Genomic DNA, 13,454 nt, shown 5'->3' on the forward strand with positions numbered 1-13,454 from the left:
AAAAAGAGTGGAAAATGTTCAGAAGAAATCTTCTATATAGAATTAAGAGTACACACAAAATCTTTAGTCCAATCTAGAGAGATAAGAATTCTATCCAAATGATCTTGGATACAATAATTTCCAACTCTATTATTAGTCCATGTATAATACATCCCTTGGATATCCAAATCCATTAAACCTTCTTTATTAATAAAGTCCATTAGATCTAGCCTTCCTTCTAGTTGACTAGCATTACCCCCTTTTTTCATGTTCATTTAGAGGAGCATTAAAATTCCCAAAAAATAATCATTTTCCATTATAATCTAAACTCTTAAGCTTAGCAAGAGAATCCCAAAACTTTTTTCTAGAGTTCTTTTTATTAGGAGCATACACATTAACTACATACTAGTTTTTATCCTCGGATAAACTCTATATCTTAACTACAATGAAGTGCTTAGTGACATCCATCAGCGTACAAAAAAATAAAGAATGCTTTCACATAATCAAAGTGCCACCTAAAGCACCTTCAGAACTACTGGCCATTATACAATAGTTATTGAAAGATTTCAAATGTTCAGCTTTACCTTTGTCCATTTTAGTTTCCTTGATCACCATTAAATCAGATTTATGCTCTCTAACAAAATTTTGAACAACATCGAACATATGGATACTGTTCACCCCCATAATATTCCATGTAATAATTTTCATTATAACTTCTTAGGGGTAAAATCCAGAATAGTTTCTTGCTTCCCATCAACAATATTATGCAAACTTTCACTTTCTCTTATCTTTTTAGTAGCTTTTCTACCAGATTTCTCTAGAGTTTCAACATTCAGTTTCAATTTTAGAGAATCTATTTCCAATTTACTTCTTTGATTTGCAACTCCAATAGGCAAAGGATTAACTTTTTTATCTATTTTTTTCCTTTGACCCTATTTCTATTTAGGTTCTTTCTTCTCAGTTATAAGATCCAAATACTTAGGATCTAATTTACTTTCATTAAGAGGAATTTCTTGACATAGAAGATTCAATAGAGACTTCATCCTATGAATCCTCCAAAATATCAGTCTCATCCAATTGTACACTTCTTTCCTCTAGGATTTCTCCTTCCTCAACCTCCTCTAATTCTTCAACCTCTTATAGTTCCTAAGAATTATTCTAATATATGACCATTTTGTTCAATAATCTATTAGAGTCCTCATTTCCCTTAATATTAGATGGAATTTCTTCGTTTTTCTAGATCTTCTTCTCTTCATCCTTTAGCATCTCCTTCCTTTGATCAACCTAAGATTTAAGACTATCTTCACCTTTCCACATTCACCACCTTTTGTTTGTTTTTAATTTTAAATGGACAATTTTTTTCTCAGTGACCCAATTCTTTGCAAACAAAACAAGCATTATGAAGATATTCAAAAATACCTCTTGCATCCACTTTCCTAATTTTGAATGAATTTCCACCTTCTGGGGAAGGTCCTTTAGGTGCACAACTTTCACATAGATTCTAGCACATTGAAGTTTAGATCTGGATGTAGTCATATTATCAACAGCCACAAGTTCTCCAAAAGATCCAGTTATCAACTTTAAAATGTTTTCATGCCAAAACTCAAGAGGGACACTCAAGAGTCTAACCCACACCGGAGTAGTAAGGAAGAAAGCATCAAATAGATCCATATTTGGTTCCCATTTTTTAATCATTAAGGTACTATCACCAAATAACCAAGGTCCACCATATAAGACCATATTCAGATCTTCCTTGCATGTGAATAAAAAGGAGAAAAACCATTTCATCATTATAGAAATATCCACTTGACCACAAAGAGCCCATTTCCTTTTAATCATTTTTCTTAGGGCTTCAATATCTGGTCACCCCCCCACCCCCACAATTCTTTTTTTTCTGAACTAGGGTTAAATCCATAGTAGAAATAGAATAATCTACTATCAAATCTAGGATAAAAATATGAAACTCACCTTTTTCCTAATAGGATTTTGAAGTAATAGGTGGAAAAGAAGACTTGCCTCTTGGCCTTTATCCAAACAAAGAAGACCACTTTCATTTACCCACTTCATTTTCCTTCTTCTTCTGCTCCTCAGCACATGATCCTTCAACATTCTTATTCACACCCAATGAAAGATTCCCATTTTTTAGTGGATTATTTATAAGAACTATGCTCTCAATTAAAGGATCATAATGATTACATTTAGAAACCCCATATCTTCTAGAGAAAAAACCCAACAAAGCTTTGTCTTCTTCCTACTCTAGATTCCCACAAAAACCCTTACCAAATCCCACCTCCATATTCCCTACATGACCCTCTGAACTCCCAAGTTCCAGATTCCTTGGAACACCATAGTTGATCCTCATAACTAAATCCCCACCTACCAAATTCCCATCTACCAAAAATCCTCCATTTCTCTTCATTTACATGTTATGAAAGTCACATGTTCTCAATCATTGTAGTGAATTAACGTCATTTTAGCATCATCCCAACATTTTTTCATCATTATCTAGCATTTCTAAGTCTTTTACATGCACATATCATAGAATTATAATGTTATTATCTTCATCTAATTTACATTTTCCTATAGATCATCTATAGGCATTCCTAGATATACATTCATAACATACTCCTGTTCTAGAACTGTCACTAAGATGCTAGTCTGAGAGGAATTTTAGCAATTGTAGTTAGAGAAACATGAGATGTTCATGGAATCTTTATTTTAACAATGATTTCTTGGGTCTAGATTAGTTCATTTTTATTATATTTTCACTTTGCAATAATGTCTCATGAATACATGATTTCGTGGGGCTCGATCTTAAAGCCTCATTGTTCTTCATGTTTTCACTCTGATCTTTATTTTCCTTTGTAGATTTATGTATTACTTTTGTTTCTCTTTTAGGTTTGACTTGTTAAAGGTTTCAAAATGTTTGAGAAGCTTCATAATAGAAACAACAACCTTCCAAAGACATTCTTGAGCTCACAAACACCGGATCTAAGATTAACACTTATGAACATTGTTTTAATGCTTCCACACTATTTTCTAATGCATTTGAAGTGTTTTGTAACACATTTGAAGTTTTTTGTAATGCATATGTATTTTTTTACAATGTATTTACCAGATCTTGTAGTGCATTTTCATGTTCAATTAGTGCTTTTGACTAATATTATAACACATTTGAACATTTTTGTAATGTATATGCCATTTTCTATAGCACATATGATCAAAGCTATAAAATATTATATTAACTTTTAGATCTAATTGCTGACTATTTATAGGTCTCTTTTGGACAAGACATAAACTCCTAGGTCACTGAAACTACAGAAAAGGGAATGAAGACAACCCAAAATGCACCTAGCCTTTGCTAGTGTCAAATTGGGTAGGCCTAAAACCTTGTTAATTAGATTGTGGCATTTCAAAGTTCTCAACCTAGTTTAAGTAGAAGATTGATCTCTCTACTCCATTCAAGAATAGGCCTATGCTCTCAACTCTCTAAGTTGATCAAAATGCCAAACCTTCTGAAAAGGTGGTAGGAATCAAGCTAGGAATGAACAAAACCATAGATTAAATAAGAACCTCTTGTCTTCCATAGTTAAAGGCTTTTAACTAAAGAATCATGTTTGTCATGTTTGAGAGCTTGGAGTAGTAGGGATATGCTCTCACTCTTTTAGAGTGATCAAACTTCCAAACCTGCTTCCAACTTCTGTTTCCTACATTTTTCACTAGATAGAGTATTCAACCATAAAAAGGCTACCTTCTGAGATTTTCCTTAACATGGTTGGTGAGAGGGAAAGCCTTCCATCTTGTATTTCTAATAAAATTCAAGCCAATTATGTTTAGAACATAGCCTTCCTCTAGTATTCTTGCAAGAGATTGTGCCAATCCTCCCTTGAATTGGTGGGAATCTCTCTTTCACAAGATGGGTAAATTTGAACTTTATTAGATGAACACTAGATCCTCATAGTTACCAGCCTTAGACAACCATTGTTAGGATGTCATTTCTTTTTTTTCTAGGTGTGTGCAAGATTATTTCATTTTGATTTCTACTATTGTTGTTCTCAAATGTGTTTTCTTTACTACATGTTAATGAACTTCAGACTACAACCTTTCCAAGCCCATTCAAACATAATTGCAAACCAACATTGAACCATACATAAATGTTTCTATATACCATAGAGTAATGTATTAACTAGCTGAAAAAATGCATTTGACCTCTCCTATAACATAGTTGAAGTCTGTACTAGTACATTTGATAAGTAGAACAATGCATATGAACAAAATGATAATGCATCTGCATTTACAACAACACGTTCACCTTGTAGAACAACAATTGGCACACTTTGAAATAATGCATATAAACACTTAAATAGTGCATCTAAAGATTATTAAAGCACATTTGAGAGATTTTTCAAAAATAAAGGCTACCTACGCACATAATATCCATAAATAGACAAAATATCTGGATACCCTTTTCCTTCATTGACATTTTGCAAACTAAAGAATCCTGAAAATGACCAACATCTTTAAAGAAAAAGAAAAAATCTGACCCTACATAGGGAATTTTATCCAATAAATATCATTAACTTAACTTTGTACATCAAGTCAAACACAAATGAAAACACACATCCATCCCCTACCTAACTTCATGGAATAGAGTGTCATCATCATCAACATTACCAAAAAACCTTTTTGGAATGTAACTTGCTGTTTCAATATATATTGGTACAAGAACAATCCTCACACCTTGAAATTCAAAATAATTGGAGTCTCATCCATGTTTCATGCCACTACATAAAACCAATGTAGCTAAAAAACAAAAGGAACACAAAAGATCACCTATATGGGTAAGTGCCAAAATAGCAAAATGAACTATCAAATATGCAAATATCATTGAGCCTGCTATACTTGTTGACCAATTCTCTACCACCATCTCCAATGAATTACTTTTATCCAATAAAAAGATCTCAAAATACCATAACAAAATGGGTTCATCTCATATCTAGGATGAGATAAGCTTAGAAACAAAGATCAAGGATTTCAAACAAAATCCTGAACTTGTTGACATAATGGAAAAGATCTTGGAATGACATAAAGAACGATACTTGCTACCATTAGCACAACAAGGTGTGAAACTACCTTCTGACTTCGACATATCCAACCTTAAAAGGGATCGAGAAGAATCCTCCCTAGATGTTGTCACTCAAAAACTTCAAGATTTACAATTGGAAATGGAAAAAATGAAATGAGGGAATTTCCAACTAGCTAAATTCAGTCTCAAGAAGGTATGCCCTCTCCCATTTTATAGAAGTGTCACCTTGACACCATTCCCAAAAAACATGTAAATATCAAAGTATGATATATATTTTGGCACATCTAATCCAAAGGATCATCTTTGAAAATTCTATTCTTTGAGTATGGAATTTTTCCATAATAAAACCTACCTCATGCAACTATTCCCTAGGAGTTTGGGGTATAAGCCATCGAGTGGTTCTTGATGCTCCCCTCCAACATTAAATCATTTGATCAACTAGTTGTTGTGTTCATCATACAATATTCATATAACATTGAAAGGGAAGTCAAAATGATTGACCTGTACAACACAAGACAACTCCCAAGAGAGTCCTTCAAGGCGTTCCTACAAAGATGGAGACATACCTTTTCCAAATACCACCAGGACATCCCAGATAAAGAAAAAGTAGATATATTCATTAATAGCCTCTCCAAGACTATGAACTATTGGTTGCAACTTCAAGGACCTAAGGACTTTAAAACCACATTAGAAAATGTGACCAAAGTGGAAGAGACCTTGATAAATAATGAGATCATCAAGCTAGTGAAAGATGGCAAGGGTTTCCCAAATAACTCCTCCCAACCTCACAATTCATCTACCCGGTCAAGTGGTAAACATAAATCATGGTGGAGGAATAACAATAAACACATGACAAATGAGGGGGTGGTAGAAGCTAATCATGTTAAACCAAAAATTCCTCCTCTGAATCAACAATATCAAATAGTCAACAACACCAACATGCCTACTCATCAAGACACACAAGTTCATCCTTTATATCATAGGAACACAACCAATCCCTCAAACCAAAACGTGCAAAACAAACAGGTGCTTTATAAACAAGCCCCTCCACTGAAAGGATACAAATCTGTTGATCAACCTAGAGTTTATACTCCAATTGGGAAAACCTATGAAAGAGCATTGCAAATGCTCTTAGAAGATGAGCTTATTGTACAACAAGAAGCCAAACCCTAAAAACTAAAAGTCAAACCTAAGTGGTGGAGTGAAAAACAATTTTGTGCTTACCATCAAAATAGGGGACATCTTACCAACAACTATTATAGCCCTAAAAGGGGCCATCCAAAAATTGTTTGATAATGATACTATTGAAGTAAATAGTATTCATAACAATGAAGACCACACAACCTTCAAGAACCCCTTCATGAGTCATGAGAAGGGAGAATGGTGTAGCACAAACCCCATTCAAAAGATTACTCAATAAATAATAACGCAACATAGATTTTCAAACACCAGATTCTTCATTCAACTTCTCCAACTCTTTTCTACCTTACAATGAAATAAAATAGCTACTTATTACAATTCTGAAAATTACCATATTTGGAAAATTTTTGGAAAAAATAGAATTTTCCATTTTTGGTAATTTCAAAAATCCATCCTATGAATCCCAATTTTTTTCCAAGAAAAGCCCCTAGCTAAGGAAAGATGAATTGCCAACTAATCTAAAAAATCAAGAGTATGATTTCAAATTTATTTAAAAAAACAACTTTCTAAAAAATTGCAAAAAAAAACATAAAAACTCAATTTTGGAGGTCAAGATGAAATTTCAGACTCATGGAAAAATGTTGAAATGGCCACCTATCAAGCTGAGCTCAAATAACTCCTCCTCAAGTGACTACCTATAAAATTTCAGCCAAAACCCATAGTTGAGTCAAAAGTTATGACTCCTGGAATTCGATATATCAGAGAATCATCCAAAAACAACCAAGCCTCATCCTCCAATGATAAAGTCAACTATGCCCATAATTATGATAATATGATCAACATGATCTCTGGGTTTGATGATGTTGTTAATGTCATCTTTTTCAAAGATAAACATAAGAAACAACCTTTAAATACCATTACCCAAGGTCAAGCCTTTAATGTGGTTCTTCTGGGGGAAACCATTCATCTAGAACAAGCCACCACAAGCACCAACATATCCAAATATAGTCTTGTCAACCAGTTATTGAAAAATCCTACCTATATCTCTATTTTTTAATTGTTGTAAATATCTCCTGAGCGTAAAGAGATCCTCACAAAAGCCTTAGTGCCAAATGATTTGGATGTTAATAGATTTCAAAATATGGTAAGAAACCTAGTCACCTCTCACTGTGTGTGTCTCTCCTAGCACAAGATGACATATCTTTCACACATCTGTAAAAATCTCCATTGTATATTGAAGTCTTCATCCACTGAAACAAAGTAAAATGAGTTTTGGTTGACAGTGGGGCTGGGGATGCTCTAAATATTTTCACTTTGAACCTAGTAAAGGCACTAACGTATATAGAGGATGTTCTTGATCTTAAGAAAAATATTACAATAAAAGATTATTATGATGAGGAGAGGTCCACTAAATGCATGGTTATTCTACCAATAAGGGTCGTCCTGGCCATAAAAGAAACCATTTGTCAAGTCTTGGACTTAAAATTAACTTACAACATCCTCTTGGGTGGGCCATGGATCCATGATATTCAAGTAGTCCCTTCCACCTATCATTAATTTCTAAAATTTCCATACATGGGTCAAGAGGTGACGCTACCTGGGGATCAAAACCATACACAATATTTTAGCTCCCTTGTCCCTCACAATAGGCAAGAAACAAGCACCCTGACAAATGAAACTTCAGCTAAAACTTCAAGCTCCTCCACTTGCAAAGATAACAAACACTTTTCCACAATAACTAAGGGAAAAGAGAAAGTGGGTTGTTCTAATTCTTCTACCTCATCACAACTACCATCTACAAACCTACATCATTTCCCTCTGGTCCCAACCTCTCCACCTATAGCTTAGCTTCCAATGATTGTACTTGTGCATGTTCCACATCCAATGCTGCTTGACATTGTCTAGCTTCCATTTGCACTTCATCCTTATGTTCTTTATCCATCAACTATAGCAAAAATGCAACCTCTTTCTCCATTTTATCCTCTTGGACTTTCTCCATGGCCAACATTCTTTGCAGCTACTCTACTTCATGTCTTACACCCTTAGCCTCTGACCCTCACTTAGTTGTACTTGACAATCCCACATCTCTACCCGATGACCTATGTATCAAGATCACAAGCCTAATCAACTAAGTCATTGCACTCATCACCTTAGCATTTTCCCCAACCTCTTTTTAGGAGAGTCCATCTTCTCTACATCCGCAAATACTTTGGGCACACTTTTGTCACTCCTTGAGGACTACCTTCTACCCACATTACTAACTCCCCACCCAATTCTTGTAGTGTGAGATCACTATTAGAATCTTCTACAACTACTTTGGATGGATTTCCAGATCACCTATTGCTTTGCTCACTCTTTCTTGAATTTGAAATGATAAAAAATGAGCTAAAAATTGATCAACTACCCTTTGAAAACCTTGCAATAAATGTTGAGTGCTTACATAGCTGTAAGCTTGGCATCAACCAATTTTATGCTCACTCGACATCCATTGACATTTCCATAACTCAGCAACCACTACAAGCTTGGCATCAACTAGCTAGACTACTAGCTTGGCATCTTCTAGCATTTCACTCAACACATATAGGAAACATTTTATGTTTAGAAACAACATGAAAAAGATTAAAGATTTATCTTGGATTTCTATTAACATCTTGCATCTTTATTCATGCTAATGTAATCTTTTCAATACTATCTCCTTTTGGAATTGATGTATGATATAGCCTTTAAATATCAATCCCACATACCTCTTGATTACCTAGTTTGATGAGGTGTGATCACCTAGCCCATTGGGTGAAGTGATCCCTTCTCCATTTGATGTGTTGCAATCATCTTTCTTTTTCCATGTCTTATTCATCTCATCTATGATGTGTTCAACATCTTCCGTGCCTTTTCCATTATCAAATTCAATACTCGGTGCCTTTAACCTAGCTGGAGAATACCTACTAATGTGACGAATCTTCAAATAGCTAAAACATATGGTTTGACTCAACCACCTTTTGTAGTTACCACTTAAGTGTGTCCTCTTGGAATTAAAATAGGAAAAGTAAACTTCTTGTTGGGGGGAGGGTTAACCAATAGTTTAAACTTGGACCCATAAAACTTTCACCACACATCCACTACATGCATTCACTAAGTAAATGGAAATAACATGTAAAACATATATGTCTAAATCATATAACCATGTAAGCATTCACACACATAACACCATATATGATTACCTAAAAACTCTCCAAATGAGAAGGTAAAACTAGGGTGGGGATGACACCCACAAATCTTCACTACTACAGTAATAAAGTGTATCCAATGAAAGTTACAATGTTTTGACCATGAAACATGATCTACCCTTGAAAGGTCTACCCTATTAAAGGATTACAAAGATTGTTAGGTCTCACCTTGTTAGAGGATTTAATCACCCTATTATAAGTGTGCCTTTTTAGAGGACTTCAACTTACAACTAAGCAAGTACCCTATTCAAGGGTTTCATATAGCATGTTAGGACTACTCTGCTTAAGAGATTTGACTCAAATCACCTGTTAAAATGTCTCAGCATAGATCCTATGGTTGGCACTTGCTTTCCTGATAATAGAACACATCTAAACAATGTCTTCTTGATCCTTTTTGATCATATGTCTCAATGATGTATCATTTTCTCTATCCTCTATTCTTCTTTAACTGATTCTACAATTCACTCTTTCTTCATAACTTCCAAGTCACCTTGAATGCTCTTCTTGCAAACTATCTTGTTTTCTCCTTCAATTCATTAAAAATTCCATACCATTCTCTCCTTTATCTATAAAGAGTTTAGGGCTTCATCCTCCTTAAGAAGACTTTGGTGGCTTAGGGTTAGGTATGAATCTATGGCTAAGATTTATCCATTTTGCCACTTAATCCTTCCCATTTTCTAATTGGCTACATGTAATTGAATAGAGAATCCAAATAAAGATTTTTCCTTATCTCCAAAATATCACAATTTAATCTTAAGACAGCTCAAAAATGGTTTACGTAGTTGTTTTTCCATTACAAACAAATATGTCAAAACTATGTCACTTAGCATATGAAGTCTCTGATTCTCAACATGTATTGTTTTGTATACTATGACTTGCCACCTACATTACTCATAATCCACTATTTAATCAGCTCTTGAATCACTTGACATGATCTATCTACTTGACACTTGTGTGACTTGGCACTCATTGCAACTCGGCATGGTCTAATATTTACATGTTGTACTCGACAATTTATTACTAGTTCAACATGAACTAAGTAAATAGCTTAAGTGTTGACACTCACTTGTCAAAACCAATCTGAAATCAACAATCTCAGACTTTGACATGAGTGTCAAAAGTACTTGAGTATACACTATCATCCTTAGTGTCTCAAGAAAAACATATCCATGACTCGGCTTATATACAAAACTTCAAAATTTAAAAATGTTGCAATAACTTAGATACCTCAAATTTTGATAACTTCTCCTGAGTTAATATGTCTATTTTGTATCCAAAATTTTATGCTCCTTTATGAGTAGATGTCTCTCTACTAATACACTTTCACATCAATGTGTTGTGTTACTAATATTATTTCATCTGATATGCTCTCCCTTAGCTAATATCTCCCCCAAATATATATATATATATATATATATATATATATATATATATATATATATATATATATATATATATATATATATATATATATATATCCAATGATATATCTCACTCTTTTTTCCTCTATTTTATTCTTCCTATTGCTATATACTCCCCATTTCTTAGTTCTATCCCATAGTATTTTTCTCTCATAGTATTTTTTTCTCTCCCCTTTTTTGACACTTATGTCAAATGGGATATACACCTATGGTGTATTTTTCTAGAAAATATTTACGGACATCCATTATTATCTTGAGGGTTGTATCCTAGTTATCACATGCAACATTTAATGACTTAATTTGGATTGCAAGTTTGGCAGCAAGGTGTACTAGACCATCTAAAGTAGAAAGATTGGGGTCTTTCTTTAGTAGTGTCAACATAGCCTAGCTCGTTGTGCAATATCTCCATGTGTGGGGTGAGGATAGCTTGTATACTTGTCATCTTGGCTCTAATGTTAGCCTCATCTACTATTAAGACAACTAACTAACTTTGAGTCTAAAGAAATGTCCTAAAATTATTCTCACTATGAGCTAGATTTGTAGGTAGTCTTGCACCTGATGCAACATATTTGACTTTCCAGGCTTAGAATGTGACTTCTAGTCTCTTGGGTGAAGAGTGTAGGATTGCATAGTTTTGTGTATAATGAGAATATGCTTTCAAGTACCTTCTTCACATCCTCAACCTTAGTTGTCAATGCAACTTGACTAAGTTCTATATCATCTAATATTTTCTCATTTACTCTATTTTGGAACTTCATTTCCATCCATTCTAATAGTTTTGTATTTGTATCAATGTCTTCATTACTGACCTTCTCCACTATATCTATTAGTTGTTCTATTAGTGGCTTGGTCTCTTCAGGAGTTAGCTGACTAAATGCATCTAAAAGGATGTCCTTAATATCTTGAAATGCTTGCTTCTTCTTATGTTCTCTCCTAAGCATTTCTTGATTTTTTTTCTTTCTAAGGCTTGTTGTAAAATGCCTATTAATCATACTTTGGAATAACAATTTATTTATCGAGGCTTATGTCTCTATAATTTATTACCACTTCAACCTTTGATGAGCTTGGTCTTGGCATTGAGATTTGCAATGGAGTAGCATATGTGCTCAACTTCTAAAGAGTTTGTATGGAAGGAGTGTCAGATGCTAGTAAGGCTACCAATACTTGGATGGCCACTTGTTCCTTCACCTTTGGTTCTATCTCTTTAGGCTTGCCCTAGTCTATTACTATGACTTGTCTTGCACCTTGTTCTTGTGTTGTAGGTACAAATGAATCTATATGTCCTATTTCTTTTTGTTGTCCTATAGTGGTATCTTTTTCTTTTGCTTTCTTCTCAATAGTAACAACCTTAACAATTGTATCAACCTTGGTAGATGTAACTTTTAGCATTAGGACCAAAGATTGTACATGAGTAACTGAAGGGATGATGAAAGACGATTCTTGTGGATTCACCTTTTCCCTTGTGACATCAATTACTATCTGTGTAGTTATTCTACACTAACGAAAACTAGATTGCCACATAGTTTTTCTTGCAATGTAGATTGATCTAAGATCTTCTTCAAGTCTTTTGTAGTAAGAGGATTGATGTTTGAGTTGATGTATTAGATACATCCTTTACAATTATAGTTTTAGTTGTTTTGGTTGTGTCATGGGGAGGACTGACACTCGGTAATTGTATGTCATGCACACTATGTTCTTCTTGCTACTCAGGCTCAGTTGTTGTTGTGTCATCTTCTTTTGTTTCTATCTCTCCTCCAACTTTTTCATCATCTTCCTTATCATTAACTTCTTTTTCATCATCATTAGCCTCTGAGGGTTTATCTTCTCCTTTCTTGATAGTGGTCAGCCCATAAATGAGTTTCCATATTTGTGTTGATTTCTTTACATCTTCAATATTATTTTGGAGAATGCTAAAGGCTCTATATTTAGGTGTAAACCTAACTACATATTTCTTTACTTCCTTAGCAATTTGTCCCTTAGTCAACTCTAGCATTACTTGGGCTAGTGTTGTCTCCCTAATTTGTCTTTCCAAATTTAGACAACAATGCCATTTTTGCTCAACAATGTCATATAGAATTTTAGGTACCAAGTTGGAAAATTCTAGTGGTGTGGTCTTAAAATTTGACATCATGGCATATAATGTGTCTTCCACTTGGTTTTTCTCCATTTTACCTAATTTATCAAAATCAACATGACTAAAACCTGAAAGATTTGCGTTGTTCTTAACATTTTCACATAGATTCCCAAGGTTTGAGAGGGGATTGTGGCTCACCACCTTGAATTGGCAGTTATCATATGATTTTGTCTTCTTTTCATCAGAATCTATTTAAGTCACATACTTCCTTCTCTGTCTTTTTTTCTCATGTCCTCCTTATTCTATTTCCTTTTCCTTTTCCCTAGCCTTTTGTGTTGTAGCATGTGTGCTACCTCTAGTAGTAGGTGTAGTGGGCTTTGGCTAACTTGGTTTAAAAAGTTTCTTGGTCCTTTCCATTATCTATGCCTTTTCCTTCCTTTTCTTTTGCTCGATAGGAGTAGGTGCTTCCTCAGCTTCTTCTCCCTTAGCACCTTCAGTCTCCTCTTCTTTGTCTTCTCCCATGCCCTATG

This window comes from Cupressus sempervirens, chromosome 4, assembly GCF_028749045.1.
Source record: "Cupressus sempervirens isolate cs-2001-9-10 chromosome 4, ASM2874904v1, whole genome shotgun sequence".
Classification (NCBI taxonomy): domain Eukaryota; kingdom Viridiplantae; phylum Streptophyta; class Pinopsida; order Cupressales; family Cupressaceae; genus Cupressus; species Cupressus sempervirens.